We start from the raw sequence: 12,778 nt of genomic DNA, 5'->3' as shown, positions 1-12,778 counted from the left end.
GCTCCCCTGTTCGTGGGATTTCCCAGGGAGGAAAACTGGAGTGTAGTAAATGCTCAATAAACATTTCCCGCTCCTGTTACTCACAGTTGCAGAGCTGGGTTTCAAAATTATGGCTGAATCCAAGGCCTGTACCCTTAACCAGCCATCGACTCTCCTGGGAGGTAAGCGCTGTTTCTAGTCAACTTACTGAACAGAGGAGCAGCTCTTCCATTGGGGTTACCCAGCCTTCTCCTATTCCCAGTTTGAGCACAGCTGGTAAAGAATCAGCCTGCCAATGCAGGAGATGCAAGAGATGCAGGTTCGAACCCTGGGTCAGGAAGATTCCCCTGGAGTAGGAAATGGCAGCGCACTCCAGTATTCAGGCCTGAATTCCATGGACAGAGGGGCCTGGCGGGCTAAAGTCCATGGGGTCACAGAGAGCCGGGCACGACTGAGCACACACGTGCACGCACACACATTTACCGTCACTCATCCACGGCGGGTGGGGAGGTGGGTGGGGGAGGGAGAGGGCTTGGAGGAGCCCAAGTGTTTGCCTGGTGGACAGAGGCACCCGGGTCAGGTCCTCAGGACCCTGGGTGCGTCTGGAGAGGGAGGTGGAGGTTTGGGTTCACACCCTCTTCCCCTCCGCACCCCAGGACACTTCCGCAGCTCTGGCCGGATTCCCAACTCAGCCCCCACCCTCTCCTCCTGACAGCAGCCGGTGCTCTCTGGAGCCCAGGGCCACTGCAGTCGCCTGGGGCTGATTCTTGTAATTAGTTCAAGCCCAGCAGGTGGCTCGTCCCTTCCTGCTTCAAGACGGGAATGAGCTGATCATTTTTCACCCAGCAGGCGGCCTGGACTATGGTGGGGGCTGCAGGGACGGTTCCGAATAGCACCTCTCAGCTCGCCTGCCTGGGGACCTCCAGGGATTCTCAGACCAGCCACCTCCCTCTGCTGACTGACCTGCCCTTGGACCACCATATAGCCCAGTTGGTCTCTGGTCCTGCAGAGAGCCGCCAGGGTCCCACAGCTGGCCTGCCCCACGGGCAGACTTTGGATCCTACAAGCCGCAGCCGCTTTCTGCAGGCAGCCTGCAGAGAGGCGGAGCTGCATTTCTCCTGCTCTGCTCGGGCCTGCGGAGCAGCAGAGGGTCTCTGACGGGAACCGGGTCTGCCCAGGCCCTCACTTCCCCCATCCTACTTGGAGCCAGAGACATTCCTCCTGTTTGAGTCAGGAGAGGTTCCCGACACTCCAGTGACTGATCCTGGGGAGATGCTCCTGGTTTTAGATGGGAACACCAGGCTAGGAATCTAGAGACTTGAGTTCCAGAATCTGGCCTTACGGTTTTCAAGAACGGCTGCACCCATTTACACAAAACTAAAAACAGAACGGCTGTAGGACCCGGCAATTCACTCCTGGGTATAGATCTGAAAACACAAATTAGAAAAGATACACGTACCCCTATGTTTATAGCAGCATTATTCACAATAATGCTGAGATACGCAGCGACCTCAGTGTCCGTCAACAGATGAGTAGATAAAGCAGATGTGGTGTAGAGCGGAATACTACTCAGCCATCAAAAAGAGAAACTTTGCCATTTGCAGCCACATGGAGGAACTTGGAGGGTATTATGCTAAACACCTGAATATGCTAAATACTAAAATAAGTCAGACAAACAAATACTGTGTGATATAACTTACATGTGGAATCTGAAAAGCACAACAAACTAGTGAATATAACAAAAGGAAGCAGACTCATACCTGTAGAGAACAATCTAATGGTCACCATTGGGGAGGGGGAGGGCAATATATAAGAGTAGGTGAGTAAGAGGCGCAGATCATTGGGTACAAAATAAGCTCCAAGGGGTTGGGGAGAGAGACACTGGGAGTCTGGGATTAAAGAAAAGAAAGGGAGAGTCGTTCAGTGTGTCCAACTCTTTGTGACCCTGTGGACTGTATAGTCCATGGGATTCTCCAGGCCAGAACACTGAAGTGGGTAGCCTTTCCCTTCTCCAGGGGATCCTCCCAACCCAGGGATCGAACCCAGGTCTCCCGCATTGCAGTGGATTCTTTACCAGCTGAACCGCCAGGGAAGCCCAATATACCCACGACTATATATGGAACAGATAACGAGGACCAACTGCATAGCACAGGGAACTCTACTCAGCATTCTGCAATAACCTAAAGGGAGAGGAATCTGAAAAAGCAGAGAGACACGCATGTGCATAACCGAATCCCTTCTCTGTACCCCTGAAACTAACACAACATTGTAAGTCAACTCTTCTCCAGGAGAAAATAAAAATTTAAAAAGAAGTAAGCTACCAGGATACATCGTACAAAGGGCAAACATAGCCAAACTTTTGTAGTAGCTATAAATGGAGGATGATCTTTAAAAAATAAAAGAACCTGGTTTTAGAAAGCAGAGTTCCAGATCTCTCCAGAAATCCTTGGGTCTGGCCTGGCCTCGTGGAAGTGGGCTCAGCTTCTGTCACCCTCCTTGCAGGCCTATAACCCTCACCAGCCCCAGGGTGAGTGTCTCCTAATGGGAAAGCTCCAGGAAATGGCCACGGGGCGGGGTGGTGGTGGGGAACTGGGGGAGGCTTCTCATGGGCTTGTGGCCCCAAGTCATGCATCAGAGGGGCAACACAATCACACTGGAGATAGACATCAGATCAATGGAATCACAGTCACAATCTTCTCCTATGCATTTCTTCTAAGAGTTTTATAGTTTTAACTCTTACATTTAGATTGATGATGGATCTCGAGTTGATTTTTGCACATGATGTGAGGGAATGTCCACCTTTATTATTTGCATGTGGCCATCTGGTTGTCTCAGCACCGTTTTTTCGAACAAACTCTTCCTTCCCCACAGAATTGTCTTGGCATCCTTGTCGAGAATCAATTGACTACAGATGTGAGGATTTCTTTCTGGACTCTGATTCTTTCAGTCCATTAGAAGATATTCACCCTGGGGCTGGAGAGGGCTATCGGCAGCTTGGGGCGGGGAGAGTGACAGAGGCTGAGCCTACTTCCAGGAGGCCTGGCCAGGAAACCATTGACTCATGTACTTTAAATGAGTGAATTATCTCTTATGTGAATTCTATCACAATAAAAATCAATTGAGATGAAAAAATAAGGGGAAAAAAGTACCAGATGTGCTGAATTAAAATTCAGTAAAACATAACTGATGAAAAAGACAAGCTATGCAAAGTTCATTAACAGCCTTTCTCTGGGGTGGAAGCCGTGTCCCCCGGCCCCAGGTTTGGAAAAGCATATAGTGTGGCTTGGTGCCATTGTGGCCTCGGGTTGCAGAATTCTATCTTCTTCTGCCAATCTCACTTGGAAGCCTCTAGAACAGACACAGGGATCCTAAGATAGAACATTTTATTAATACTGATCAGTACTCTGTGCCTGCCAGTAGAGTGGGGTTAAGAGTCTGGGATGCACTTACCCCAGCTCTGGCACTAGCGGGCTGGGTGGCCTGGGTGAGTGGTATAACCTCTCAGCTTCTTCACCTGTCAAAAGGGACGCGGCAGTACCTGCCTTCCAGAGCTTTCGTGCCTGTTCAGTAAATTAACTTGTGAAAAGCTGAGCACAGCGCCTGGCAGCTGAGCAAACGCACCATGAACAGTGACTCACGAGGCTGAGAGCCCAGAGTTCCGGCTTTGAAACCAGACAAGTGAATCTGTTCTTCTCCCTCCTGGCTCAGATACTGTTGCGGGTTTAATTGTGTCTCCCCCCCGCCCCCCACCCAAAAGATAAGGCTTCCCTGGTGACTCAGACGGTAAAGAATCCTCCTGCAATGCAGGAGACCATGGTTAGACCCCTGGGTTGGAAAGATCCCTTGGAGAAGAGAACAACCCACTGCAGTATTTTTGCCTAGTGAATCCCACGGACAGAGGAACCTGGCAGGCTATAGTCCATGGGGTCGCCAAGAGTCAGACACAACTGAGTAACTAACACTGTCTCCCGTTCACAAAAGCCGTGCTGTAGTCCTTACTCCCCAGGACTTGTGAATCGGACCTTATTGCAAAATAGGATCTTTGCAAATGTAACCAAGTTAAAATGAGGTCATAATAGATTAGGGTGGTTCCTCATCCAACACCTTGTGTCCTTATAAGAAGAGGGAAGTTGGGACCCAGAGACACAGAGGTTCAGAGGGAAGACGCCAGGTGAGGATGGAGGCAGACATGGGAGTTGACAAGCCAAGGATGCTGAGAATTGCTGGCAGCCACCAGCAGCTGGAACAGGCACGCGAGGACCCTTCCCTGGAGCTGTCAGAGGGAGCCCAGCCCTGCCTACACCTTGATCTTGGACTCCCGGCCTCCAGAACTGCGAGATGATACATTCTTGCTGTTTACAGCCACCCAGGTTAGGATCATGTGTTACCGGCAGCCCTGGGGACTCAGCAAGGTCCCCAAGCCTTGCTTCTACCTCTGCGCCATGAGCTGCCTCCCTCCATGAGATGTGTCTTCATTGCCTAGAACTATGCTTGGCACCGGGGAGATGCTGAGTAAGTAACTGGTTGTAGAATTGGTTGCATGAAGGCATGAAACCCACATGGCTCAGGCCTCACCTTCTTGGAGCGTCATCCCCTCAGCTTCTCAGAGAGGCCTTGCTGTTCACTCTGTTTAGAACAACCCCGCTTCCCTCTGCTCCGCTTGACCTGCCCTCTCAGGCATCGCAGTCCTGGCTGTCTGCTTGCTCGTGTCTGCCTCCCTCCCTGCACTGTCTGTTCCTGGAGGACTTGGAATTTTGTCCGTCCAACTGCCGAAGCTGAGTTCCCATACATCCGATAGCGCCTGGAATGTACCCGGTGTCAATAAATATTTAGTAAATAAATGAGTGAATGAAGACTTGAGATTTAAAATGTCTGTCTGTATGGACAGCCAAATCACCTTCTAATATACCAGGACTGGAAAAGGTCAGTTTTCATTCCAATCCCAAAGAAAAGCAATGCCAAAGAATGCTCAAACCACCACACAGTTGCACTCATCTCACATGATAAAGTAATGCTCAAAATTCTCCAAGCCAGGCTTCAACAGTACGTGAACCGTGAACTTCCAGATGTTCAAGCTGGATTTAGAAAAGGCAGAGGAAGCAGAGATCAAATTGCTGACAACCATTGGATCATCAAAAAAGCAAGAGAGTTCCAGAAAAACATCTACTTCTGCTTTATTGACTATGCCAAAGTCTTTGACTGTGTGGATCACAACAAAGTGTGGAATATTCTGAAAGAGATGGGAATACCAGACCACCTGAGCTGCCTCTTGAGAAACCTGTATGCAGGTCAGGAAGCAACAGTTAGAACTGGACATGGAACAACAGACTGGTTCAAATCAGGAAAGGAGTATGTCAAGGCTGTATATTGTCACCCTGCTTATTTAACTTTTATGCAGAGTACATCATGAGAAACGCTGGGCTGGAGGAAGCACAAGCTGGAATCAAGACTGCTGGTAGAAATATCAATAACCTCAGATATGCAGATGACACCACCCTATGGCAGAAAGCGAAGAGGAACTAAAGGGCCTCTTGATGAAAGTGAAAGAGAAGAGTGAAAAAGTTGGCTTAAAGCTCAACATTCAGAAAACTAAGATCATGGCATCCAGTCCCATCACTTCATGGCAAATAGATGGGGAAACAGTTGAAATAGTGACAGACTTTTGTTTTTCTGGGCTCCAAAATCACTGTGGATGGTGACTGCACCCATGAAATTAAAAGATGCTTACTCCTTGGAAGAAAAGCTCTGACCAACCTTGACAGCATATTAAAAAGCAGAGACATTACTTTGCCAACAAAGCTCCATCTAGTCAAGGCTGTGGTTTTTCCAGTGGTCATGTATGGATGTGAGAGTTGGACTATAAAGAAAGCTGAGCGCCGAGGAACTGGTGCTTTTGAACTGTGGTGTTGGAGAAGACTCTTGAGGGTCCCTTGGACTGCAAGGAGATCCAACCAGTCCATCCTAAAGGAGATCAGTCCTGGGTGTTCACTGGAAGGACTGATGCTGATGCTGAAACTCCAATACTTTGGCCACCTCATGCGAAGAGTTGACTCATTGCAAAAGACCCTGATGCGGGAAAGACTGGGGGCAGGAGAAGAAGGGCATGATAGAGGATGAGATGGTTGGATGGCATCACCGACTCAATGGACATGAGTTTGGGTAAACTCCAGGAGTTGGTGATGGACAGGGAGGCCTGGCGTGCTGCAGTCCATGGGGTCACAAAGAGTCAGACACAACTCAGTGACTGAACTGAACTGAACTGAATATATTTGAACTAAAGAAGACATTTTGGCATTGTTTTTACCAAACAGGAATTTCAGTACTGGACTGTCCATGTCACACGTGGACACTGGCCTGGATTTGGACCCAGGAGCACTCCAAGTCCAGTGCTCCGATCGGAGGGCCTGAGTAGTGAGGGGCCCTGGGTAGTAGGATGGGAGAACGGCTTCTGGGGGCTTGGGCGCAGGAATGGAGAAGCGGGAGGGGTGGGGGGCACTGATGGCGTGCTCTTCCCCGCCCCCGACTCCTGCGGGCCCATGAATGAACGAGAGCCCCGCTGGGTTCTGAGTGCGAGGTGCTCCCCGCTGGGGGGCAGGCTCCCCAGGGTCCCCGCTCTTCGTCCTGCGCTCCCTCCCCCCCCCCCCCGCTCCCTGGGCACTTGCGTCACCAACAGTCTTTGTGCCAAGGTCGGCGGCTCAGAGAAGCCGAGCAGCTGATGTTAGGAACCTCAGCTCTGGTCTCGGCAGACCTGCTGGGGGCCTCAGCTCTGGCGCTCGCGTGGACGAGCCCCGTAACCTCCCAGCGCCTCCTTTCCCTCATCTGTAGGAGGGGGATGACATCACCTCCTCTGAGAGGCGTTCTTGAGAGGCAAGTGGTGAATCCTCAGCCCACGGGAAGCTCCCAGAGGGCTTGCCTGCTGGGGGCCGTGATTACTGGGTCTGGGTTCCAGGCGCCCTCGGAGGCAGCTCTGCCCGGGGGAGTGGCCTGGAAGCCCTCTGCCTCGGTCTTGTGGCAGAACCAGAAGAACAGCCTCTTTTGCCTCAGTGGGTGGGGGTGTCTGGGCCCTTCAACATTTAATTGATTGTAACATCCCAGGCTGAACACGCTCCCCCGCGTGACCTACACCCCCAAGAAGAGCTTCGGCGAGCCTTCCGTGACGGTGTATAATGCGTTCCCGGGCCCAGCACGCAACTTTCAAATTGGCTTACAATTTATGTGCAGCTCGGATAAAAACATTTTAATGACTGTGTGCAGCGCGAACCCCCGGTGTCACCCAGGGGCTCCCAAATGTCTTTCCCCACCACAGAGCGGGGATGTTATAGGCGTGAAATTACAGCTGCGCTTGCATTTTGATCTGCACCCCGAGGCCTCTGGAAACAGCGCGTTAGAATGCTCCAGACGGACGCGGTCTCGGTGACGGCAGACCGGGACGCCGCCTCTCCCGTGGACCCGCTCTGCGCTCCTGAGGCTCGTGCGGGTGGGGGTGGGCGCTGCCCAGCTCCTCCGTGCCCCCCTCCCCACGGTCCCCCAGACGGGACCGGAGCTGTCTTGCCCTGCTGTTGGCTGCCACGGCCCTTAGGGTCCCTGGGGGCCCAAAGGAGACCCCAGCTTCCAATGACCTCCACTCGCCTGGAGATCACTGTGTGTGTACGTGTGAGAAAGTAGGATCTTCCTCCATCATGCCACAGTGACTTGACTTTAATTTCTGAAACCTGCCTGTTTAAAGAAGACAGTCATGGGGGAGGAGGGGGACGCAAAATTCAAACCTTTCTAACTGTGCCTGATTTTTAACTGACGTGAACACTATTTATTGTGAGAGATATTATTTTTATTTACGTATGTGTTTATGTATATTGAAGTATAGTCGGTTTACGCTGGGAGAGCCCAGGGGCTCCGTTAGACTTGAGGCATCCAATTCTCATTTCCTGTATAGGAGCCCCGGAGAAGGAAATGGCAACCCACTCCAGGATTCCTGCCTGGAGAATTTCACGGACAGAGGAGCCTGGTGGGCTACAGTCCACAGGGTCGCAAACATTCTGACAGATTAGTGTGTGTGTGACTAACACACGCACGCACTGTTTTTTAAGAAATTATCATTATTATTGGCCACACTGCGCAGCTTCTGGGATCTTAGTTCCTCAACTAGGGATTGAACCCAGGCCCTTGGCAGTGAAAGCACAGAGGCCTAACCTTTGGCCCGAACCAGGAATGGTTTGATTTACAGCGTTGTGTTAATTTCTGGTGTGCAGAAAAGTGAATCAGTTATGCACACACATATAGCCACCCTTGTGGATGCAGACATACATATGTATATATATGGATGCGTATACACATATTCTATTTCCTGCTCTTTTCCGTTATGGTTTATTACAAGATGCTGAATATAGTTCCCTGTGCTTTGCAGGAGGAGGGCTGTTGTTTATCTCTTTTATTTATAGTAGTTGGTAGAGAGGTAGTATTTATGGAACACTCAGACTGCGTCTGGGCTCAGAACCTTCTGTACTATGGATTATGTCACTTAATCCTCCGAGTCTTGGCCGAGCAGACCGCTTGCTTCTCTGCGCCCGGGTCCACGCAGCGCGCACAGTGCGGGCTCTGCCTCGTGGTCTGATGCGGCCGCTGGCTCACAGGAGACGAGACGCAGGAAACGGCCGCACCCTCAGCGCCTCGGTCTCTCGCAGCGTTTCCCCCGCCATTCTGGGCCTTGGTGAGCCTCAGGAGCTGAGCTGCTCCGGGCTGGGGCAGCCACCAGTGGGGTCTTTCCTCTCCCTGAGCCTCAGTCTTCTCATCTGGGAATTGGGGACACTAGCAATCCGGCCCCTTAGGGACTGGTGTGAGAATCAGGTGAAAGGCTTTATTGGAAGTACCATGGAATTGACACAAACTTGTCACGGGTAGCTTTCCTTTTCAAAGTTGGGGAGTATCCTGGCTCCTCCCAGGACAGGCTGACCTACAGGAGGATGGATAGACAGAGTGGGGCCGCCCCAACACCCAGGAACTGGACCCCCTCTCCAAGGACCACGGTGTACAAAGCTGTGAGCATTCATTTCTCAGACTGGCTTAAAGCTCCTGGGAATAAGAAATAGTGGACGAGACTTCTCTGTGCCAGGGATAAAACCAGGGGCAAGGAGGAGGCAGCCACATCCGTGCCTGGGAGCAGGCAGGCCCAGACAGTTTGCTAAAGACAGTGAGATCAGACCTAGTGAGCCTCCTGGCCGACTCGTGCTGGGCTAGGCATTTGCAAACCTTTTCTGATCTAAACCTCACAATCACCCTAGGAAGGAGGCATCCTTACCCCCATTTTACAGTTGGAGAGACTGAGGCCCAGGGAGGCTAATGAATCCAAGGTCACCTGGTGGATTTGGGATTCAGATCCAAACCTGCGTGTTCTTATCTTGTATGTGGAAGGGAAGGGGTATTCTCCCGTGTCTGGGGGGAGGTGAGAATCAGAGAAGAAAGGAGAAATACATTTGCCCATAAATAAGAGTAGCTGTTGATACATGTATAGATTAAGATACCAACAGAGATGTTACAGAATGAGTATTTTTGGAAGACTTAGAGGTTTAGGCCAGAGGTTCTAGAATGTGGTCCTGGCACCTGCATCATCAGGGAACTTGTAAGAAATGCAGATTCCCAGGCCCTACCCAGCTCTGCTGAATCAGGGGCTGTATCTTCATAAGCCCTCCAGGCACTTCTGACAGTCATTCAAGTTTGAGAACCACTAGTTTAGACCGAAGGCTTTGGCCTCAGGTGGCTGTTAATACCCTAGATAAATCATTTCCCCTCCCAAAGCCTCGGTCCCTCTTATAACAAGGGTCACAACATCTCCCAGCTCCCAGGGCTGTCCCTAGGATTCCGTAAGAAAACATGCATGAAGCAGGAGGGTCACCCATCAGGCACACGCCAGGGTGGGACAAGGTATCCAGTCCTGCGGGCCCGGCAAGCAGCGGTGAGCCTGACCCAACAGGTGTAATGGGGCTGGACAGACTGGTGAGACGCACGGCCGTCTCTGAGCATGAGGATGGTCAGAGGACAAACCGAAAGGGGGAGGTGGCTATTCCAGGGCGGGCCCCACCTGGGAAGCCCTGAATGTCCAGGGGTCGGAGCCTTCCTGGGGCACAGGCGGGGGAGGGTGGCATCTCTTGCCCACCCCTCTCTGGTCCCTCCTGGTAGCTCAGCCTCCTGCTCAGTGACTGGGATCCCACGAGCTGTCTGCCCTTCCCTGCTCTGACCGCCACCCGCCCTGGGAGGGACCCCGAGGCACAAAGCCCCGCCCCCAGAGCCTGCTGGGAGCACCGCGCCGGGCCAGCTGGGCACCCCGGGCTGGCCCCCGAGACCGCTCTGCCTCCGCAGGAGCCGGCGGGGAGGGGCAGGGCTACCTCCCTCCACCTCCTCACTGTATGAAGGACACCGAGCCCACGGGGATAGGAACCGGCTCAGGATCCTTTGGTGAGCTGGTGAGACCATGTGCCTCCTGGACCGTCTACACTGCCTCTATCTATCTACACTGCCTCCCTCTGTCTCACTGCCTCCTGGACTGTCTACACTGTCTCAGCTGGACCGTCTACACTGTCTCCATCTGTCTACATTGCCTCCATCTGTGCAACCCAGCTGGCCTGGAAGTCAAGAGGCCTGGGCTCTGGCCCCGGCACTAAGGGGCCTGATCTCACAGGAAGGCTTTGTGATTCTTGCTGTGTGCCTTCAAGCAAGTTGCTAGCTCTCTCGTGCCTATCCATGTCTGTGTCTGCAACACAGGGGTAATGAGTCCCTCCCCTCGGGTTGGCTGTGAGGTCTAATTGACGCAAGGTCTGGAAATCACTTAAGCGCGTGGCCTCCAGGAGCCTTCCCTCAGCCCCCTTTCTAAACTGGCCACCACTCCACTGGTAGTGACTCTTGATCCGATAACCCTGCACGATTTTCTTCTCAACACTCATCACTATCCACAGTCTTCTCCTAAGTGTCCCCTGGTGGCTCAGTGGTAAGGAATACGCCTGCCAATGCAGGGGATGCACGTTTGATCCTGGGTTGGGAAGCTCCCCAGGAAAAGGAAATGGCAACACACTCCGATATTCTTGCCTGGGGAATCCCATGGATGGAGGGGCTTGGTGGCTACAGTCCAGGGGGTCTTAAAGGGTCAGACACTGAGAGTCCACGAATGAGCCCACAGCCGTCTCACTCACCTGTCTATGCTTGTGTCTTAGGCTTGTCTCATGAGCGACTTAGCGACTAAACAACAGCATGCACAGGATTCACATTCCCCAAGGACAAAGATGCTTCCTATTGAAAGCGTGTGGCCATTGCCTGGCACACAGTAGGTGCTCAACAAATATCTGATGAATAAACAATGGAGAATATGGCCCTTGTCAGACTGGGAGCCCCTCACTGGGACAAAGAGTTTCATTCCTCACTGGCTTCCTTGATGTGACCAGCTCAGGGCCAGACACTGAGAACATTTCTTATCAAAGTACACAGGAGCTATTCCATGGGTCGGTGACTGCAAGAGGGGAGACTTCCCTGGCAGAGCCACCTCCCAGCCCTGGCCTGACCCCAGGAAGCCAGACCACACCACGTGCTACTCCTGCGGGATTCGGTGAGCCTCAGGCCTTCAGAGGTTTACCATTTCCCCAGAAGCAGTGACTGTCCACGGGGCCTCTATGCTTTCACTGATGGCCTGAGTATAGCAGGCTTTGTTTCCCTGATAAATACCATTGGATAAGGAAATCAGGGAACACACAGTCTGGAGTCAAGGCCATGTGCCTAGAATCCCGGCCGCAGAGCTGACCCAGAGCTCAAGAGAGTGCCTGGCTGGCCCACCAGTGCCGGCAGGGGCTTCTGAGGCCATTTGGGAAAGGCCGTGCTTTACAAGCTGGGAAGCCGAGGCTGGGTATGGGGACACACCAGCCAGAGACAGGCACTGGTACTCTTGTCCCCGTTTTACAGATGGAGAGATGGAGGCACAGACATAGAGTGGAAGCCCAGGAACAATGACATCCAGTCTAGCACGCTTTCTAATGTCCCCCGATGTGTCTGTGTTCTGGGAAAGGCCTCGGGAAGCACGCGGAGGGGACATTCTCTCTGCAGTGGGTGTGCAGTGTCACTGAGATGCCATCTCAACCCCCTCGCCCGCCCCGGAGGCTCCTGGAGTCTCATGCTCCTGGGGGGTCCCACCCGGGGGGCCCACCCCCACTTTGTGCCCTTTGCCCACAGGTGTTTCCAAGAGCATGGCTCCTGGCTTCCACCTGGAGAAGGGGCCCACACAGCTCAGCATCTCCTCCCTGTGACCTCATCAGGTCACAGGGCCTGGAGTTAGGAGGTCCATGAACGTCCCCTTGGCCTGCATCTCACTCCCATCTTACAGAAGGGGAAGCTGAGGCCCAGAGGCCGCTGCAGGCTGCTGCCTCCTGGGAAGCCTCAGAGCCCCTTAGGTTCCTCTTTCATCCTAAACAGTGTATCAGAGCCTCTTCAAAGCGCCGAGTCCGGGTGCATGGGTGGTCCGCTGGTAAAATTCTCGCCCGCCAAAGTGTGAGTCCATGGGGCTCCAGGGATGAGGCTGGGCCCCACCTCCCTAAGGCCGGGGTGTCAGTGCTAGTAGGAAAAGGGGTTCCTGAGAGGCCGCAGGTCACACTGGGGCACTTCCGGCCCCCGCCGTCAAGGGCAAGCTGAGGCGAGAAGAGGGTCTCCTGCCAGTACGGCGGGAGTTTGGGCAGGTGGTTCCTGGGCCAGCCCCTCTGCGTGCCTGGGTACGCACATGCACACAGACACACGCACATGCACACACACGGCGACACCAAGGCCCAGA

General features: G+C 52.9%; 1 protein-coding gene across 1 annotated transcript in view; it reads right to left on the bottom strand.

Moving 5' to 3' along the window:
* The window catches only part of IGSF21 (immunoglobin superfamily member 21), a 270,374-nt gene that overhangs the window by 32,432 nt on the left and 225,164 nt on the right, over nucleotides 1-12,778 (bottom strand). The window lies entirely within an intron of this gene.

This window comes from Cervus canadensis, chromosome 24, assembly GCF_019320065.1.
Source record: "Cervus canadensis isolate Bull #8, Minnesota chromosome 24, ASM1932006v1, whole genome shotgun sequence".
Taxonomy (NCBI): domain Eukaryota; kingdom Metazoa; phylum Chordata; class Mammalia; order Artiodactyla; family Cervidae; genus Cervus; species Cervus canadensis.
Note: the sequence above shows the minus strand (reverse complement) of the source record. Positions and strands in the feature narration are given on the sequence as shown.